Here is a 6,000-nt window from a genome sequence, read left to right as displayed (position 1 = left end):
TCAGTAACGGCATGGCAGGTGCATGACCTCTTGGACCATGGTGGACAAAGCATTCAGGAAACACTGTTCTAGCTGTAGAAGAGGCACTTCATCTTCATCAAGTGGTGGTCATAATAGTTACGTTGCCTGACGCCGTCAAGTTGATGACAATAAAATCCGCATTATCATTATGAGTTAAATTGCACAGATTGTGTCACATTTTTAAGTAGGCTTGTTTGAAATATTCAAATAGCATTGTAAGAAAGAGTTATTTTGGGATTGTGAATGCCACTTTACTGTGTTTAAAAGTTTAAACAGGAAAGTATACTGTACACAGAAATCAGGATTGGGTTTAGACTTTTTTTTCAAGTTGACTTTTAATACAGAGAATGCATTAATAGCCAGCTTTTCATCTAATAAAAACTAGCCGTCTAGACAACTTCATTGTTGCCACTGTTTCTGTCATGCTAAATGTTGGACTTTCACATCTGTCTTTATTTTCATTTGGTTTTTCACTGTCTATCACTGTGTGGTTACCACATTTGCTGGGTGTTTCTCAAAATCCCCACACGAATCTTTCCAAGACTCTATAATACATTTATTATCATATTTTCTCCATGGTTAACCATATATACTTTATTCATTCCTTCAGATATTTTTCAATAAACAGTCAAAGAAATAAACATGTATCAATTTCTTATGGTCAGTATTTTTGTTGAAAACCATGAAATGCTTTCAAAAGCTAAGGCTTGGCATTACGCACATGGAGTAATACAAAAAAATATTGATATAAAACAAACTACTGTATTTACAAAGAAAGAGGGTCAAAGCCTTTTTTACACAACAATCATGCATAGCTATTGTGCCAAATGTCAAGTTATCCACCAAAATCTTTAACAGGATGGCTGAATGATGATTTTCTTGTCTCAATAGACCAACATGTTTTTGGACCAAAGTTTCTCAGTGTCCAGTCTTGTGGGCTGTGACCCGTAAGGAGTTAGTAGGATGAAAAATTGCAGTTTCTAGTGTCTTGGATTAATTATTGTATGGCGGGGAACTCCCTGTTCTGTTTGGAGGGCTTAGCTTGCGCAGGGTGATGTTTTCTTTTGGGCCTTTTCCACAGGGATAGGTTTGCCCTCATCTTTGATAGTTAACCCAGGGTGACCCCATCCCCAGGGCCCATCCAGCTCCCAACTCCCACCTCCCCCCTGCTTCTCATTAGGTCCTGTCCACTCATGGGACCACAGTATATGAACCTCATACCTCCTTCACAACCATCAAATCACGCCAACATGGATTTAAGGTAACAAATACTGTCAGTCTCTTTTGTAGCTTCATAGCCACAGAAGGGAAAACAAATGGTAGTGGGTTGTTCTGGTTCCCTGCTTATTCTGAATGTTTCAAGTTTCGAGTTTTAGTGAAATGCAAGTACAGTGAAATGCCTTTCTAGCTTGCTCGTTCCCAACATTTCAATAACAGTAGTACAATAAAAAAAGTAAAGTAGAACAAAAACACATGAGAAATGGAAATAAGAACACAAGAGAGTAAGTAAGCTACTGTATATAGAGGGTCGGTTCCAGGGTCAGTGCAAATACCATATTTACAATGTGCCGTTCTGCCTCGCTAGGAGAGACCAAAAAATGTCCTCCCACCAAAAAAAATACAATAGTCCCAGTAAGCAAAATGCAGTTGAAAAGACATGTAAAATATGTATTTTCTAGACGTTGAAGTTAGGTTCAATTTAGGTTCTGAATGGAAGGTGAAAAGACATGTTTTCTGTAAGTTTAAAATGCATATTTTGCAGGGCGTTGAAAAGGCATCTTTTCCAAACATTGAAAAATATGTATTTTCCTAATGTTGAAATCAGGCAAATATTTTGTTCTGAATAAAAGTTTGAAAGACAGAAAGAATTTATTGTAACGAAGTTCGTCTGTTGTTTGAAGAGAGTCAGACCGAAATGCAGCGTGTAGGTTACTCATGACTTTTAATGAAGATAATGCGTTACATGAAATAACTGAAAATACAAAAACAACAAACGAGTGAAACTAATTACAGCCTATCTGGTGACTAACACAGAGACAGGTACAATCACCCACGAAATACAACGCGCACTCAGGCTACCTAAATACGGTTCCCAATCCGAGACAACGAGAATCAGCTGACTCCAATTAGGAATCGCCTCAGGCAGCCAAGCCTAACTAGACACACCCCTAATAATACACACTCCCAATTAATACAAACCCCAATACGAAATACAACATATAAACCCATGTCACACCCTGGCCTACCCAAACATATAACAAAAACACAAGATACAATGACCAAGGCGTGACATTTATCAACGTCTGTGTTTGGGCCAAATCAAGGCTTGCCCAGACCCGACAAAATCTGAACCAAACATAGACTTCTGTCCGTGCTTACTGGGGTGTAGCATGCCATGTCGGCTGCAATGGGCATTTAATGAATGCCCATCCATGTGGTTGGCTCACCATTTGTAAAACAGGACATTGCATTGGATTTATTAGTTCTGATTCCTGTGACTAATCAATTTGGCTATTTAAGCTCTGAAAATCAGCAACTCAACTTTATCAGGTGTTATCGTCAGCCTATTTGCAATGTGTTAACACAGACATATTTTATTTTTCAGTATGATCAGCTTGTCAAAAATGTATCGATACAAACTTGAAACCACTGATCATGACAATGGGGTGAAACTCCTGGACAACAGTTGTGATTGTCCCTTCCATATCGTCCATTTTACTTTGACCTGTCCTGTTTTTAGGACATGTTGTTTGCTAACATGACAGCTCATTTGATATTTTATTTGATTTAGGTTAGGCTATTTGATCGGAGAAACCTGCATGATGTTAAAATTGTCCGTCTCATTGCACTGTCATACATTTTATCTCCAGCCTGTAGGCTACAGAAAAGGCTGCATACTCTTTCTATAATATCCTATATCTGCTATATGATTTATGTTAGATACTTTTTTGATGGAATGTTGGTGGAGCGCCGCAGCTATCTCCAACAGCACCCTGGACATTTTGCGCCCCTGCCTTTGACAAAGTCGACACTGTATCACAGGGCGACATCAGCGCTCACCTAAAAAGCCCATATGTCGCTGGTTGAGAGAAATTGTAATTGCTTTTGGGCAGAATTATGTGAGGTGTTATGCGGCGGCCTATGGTAGCATTGCCTTAAAATTGTTTAACTTGGATCAAACCTTTTGGGTTGCCTTCCACAAGCTTCCCACAATAAGTTGGGTGAAATTTGGCCCATTCCTGCTGACAGAGCTGGTGTAACTGAGTCAGGTTTGTAGGCCTCCTTGCTCGCACAAGCTTTTTCAGTTCTGCCATCAAATGTTCTGTAGGATTGAGGTCAGGGTTTTGTGATGGCCACTCCAATAAATTGACGTTATTGTTCTTAAGCCATTTTTCCACAACTTTGGAAGTATGCTTGGGGTCATTGTCCATTTGGAAGACCCATTTGCGACCAAGCTTTTATTTTTTTATTTTTTTTTAACCTTTATTTAACCAGGCAAGTCAGTTAAGAACACATTCTTATTTTCAATGATGGCCTGGGAACAGTGGGTTAACTGCCTGTTCAGGGGCAGAACGACAGATTTGTACCTTGTCAGCTCGGGGGTTTGAACTTGCAACCTTCCGGTTACTAGTCCAACGCTCTAACCACTAGGCTAAGCTGCCGCCCCGCTTTAACTTCCTGACTGATGTCTTATGATGTTGCTTCAATATATCCACATAATTTTCCTACCTCATGATGCCATCTATTTTGTGAAGTGCACAAGTCCCTCCTGCAGCAAAGCACCCCCACAACATGATGCTGCCACCCCCGTGCTTCACGGTTAGGATGGTGTTCTTCGGCTTGCAAGCCTCCCCCTTTTCCCTCCAAACATAAGGATGGTCATTATGGCCAAACAGTTCTATTTTTGTTTCATCAGACCAGAGAACATTTCTCCAAAAAGTGAGATCTTTGTCACCATGTGCAGTTGCAAACCGCAGTCTGGCTTTTTTATTGCGGTTTTGGAGCAGTGGCTTCTTCCTTGCTGAGTGGCCTTTCAGGTTATGTCGATATAGGACTCGTTTTACTGTGGATATAGATACTTTTGTACCTGTCTCCTCCGGCATCTTCACAGGGTCTTTTGCTGTTGTTCTGGGATTGATTTTGATTTGCCCAGAACGCATCTCCTTCCTGAGCGGTATGACGGCTGAGTGGTCCCATGGTGTTTATACTTGCATACTATTTTTTGTACAGATGAACGTGGTACTTTCAGGCGTTTTGAAATTGCTCCCAATGATGAACCAGACTTGTGGAAGTCTACACCTGTTTTTCTGAAGTCTTGGCTGATTTATTTAGATTTTTCCATTATGTCAAGCAAAGATACACCGAGTTTGAAGGTAGGCCTTGAAATACATCCACAGGTACACCTCCAATTGACTCAAATGATGTCAATTAGCCTATCAGAAGCTTCTAAAGCCATAACATCATTTTCTGGAATTTTCCAAGCTGTTTAAAGGCACAGTCAACTTAGTGTATGTAAACTTCTGACCTACTTGAATTGTGATGCAGTGAATTATAAGTGAAGTTGTAATGGCGTTCTTCGTTTGTCGAAAGAGAGTCGGACCGAAATGCGGCGTGGTGGTTACTCATGTCTTTAATGAATGAATCGCGGTACATGAAATAACTGATACAAATACAAAACAACAAAACGGAACGTGAAATCTAATTACAGCCTATCTGGTGAACACTACACAGAGACAGGAACAATCACCCACGAAATACAAAGTGAAACCCAGGCTACCTAAATACGGTTCCCAATCATAGACAACGAGAATCACCTGACTCTGATTGAGAACCGCCTCAGGCAGCCAAGCCTATGCAACACCCCTACTCAGCCGCAATCCCAATAACTACAAAAACCCCAATACGAAATACCACAAAATAAACCCATGTCACACCCTGGCCTGACCAAATATATAACGAAACACAAAACACTACGACCAAGGCGTGACAGAAATAATCTGTCTGTAAACAATTGTTGGAAAAATTACTTGTAGATGTCCTAACCGACTTGCCAAAACAATTGTTTGTTAATTAACAAGAAATGTGTGGAGTAGTTGAAAAACAAGTTTTAATGACTCCAACCTAAGTGTATGTAAACTTCCGACTTCAACTGTACGTGTGAGCAAATGAAGTGTGTGTGTGCGTGTGCGTGTGTGTGTTGAAGTGTCAGTGTCAGTGTGTATTAAACCTCAGGATAAGACCCAGATGCAGACAGTTCAGATCACATAAGTTTATTTGCGAAACAGGGGGTAGGCAAACGACAGGTCAAAGGGCAGGCAGAGGTCAGTAATCCAGGGCAGAGTCCGTAAGGTACAGAACTGCAGGCAGGCTCAGGGTCAGGGCATGCAGAATGGTCAGAAGAACTAGAAAACCAGAAGAACTAGAAAACAGGGACTAAAGAGAACAGGGGTATGGAAAAACACGCTGGTAGGCTTGACGAGACAAGATGAACTGGCAACAGAAGATGAACAGCAGAGGAGCTACGAATCTTATAGATGGGGAAAAGGCCAATAAAACAGCGCAAAAGTTTGCCCAGAGGGGCAGACCATGAATGGACAGCCATACCCTCGGCCTGAGACGATAGCGGGGAGCCAGGGTCCGGTGGCGGTCTGCCTATCATCGACCCCTAGAGGTAGTCTTGAGAAAAGCAGACCGGGCGTCTTCCAGGTACGGCGACAGCGGCGGATGAATATCTGGGCCAAGGGAACGCTGACCTCTTCCTCTTTCTCAGGGAAGAGCGGGGGCTGATAACCCATCAACCACTTGAAAGGCGAGAGACCAGTGGCTGAGCAGGGAAGGATGTTGTGGGTATATTCCACCCACACGAGTTGCTGGCTCGAGGTAGTGGGGTTGGCAGAGACAAGGGAGTGAAGAGTCGTCTCCAGATCCTGATTGGCTCACTCCGACTGGCTGTTGACTGGGGATGAAACCCGGAGGACG

The sequence above is a fragment of the Oncorhynchus keta genome, chromosome 14, assembly GCF_023373465.1.
Source record: "Oncorhynchus keta strain PuntledgeMale-10-30-2019 chromosome 14, Oket_V2, whole genome shotgun sequence".
NCBI lineage: Eukaryota > Metazoa > Chordata > Actinopteri > Salmoniformes > Salmonidae > Oncorhynchus > Oncorhynchus keta.
Note: the sequence above shows the minus strand (reverse complement) of the source record.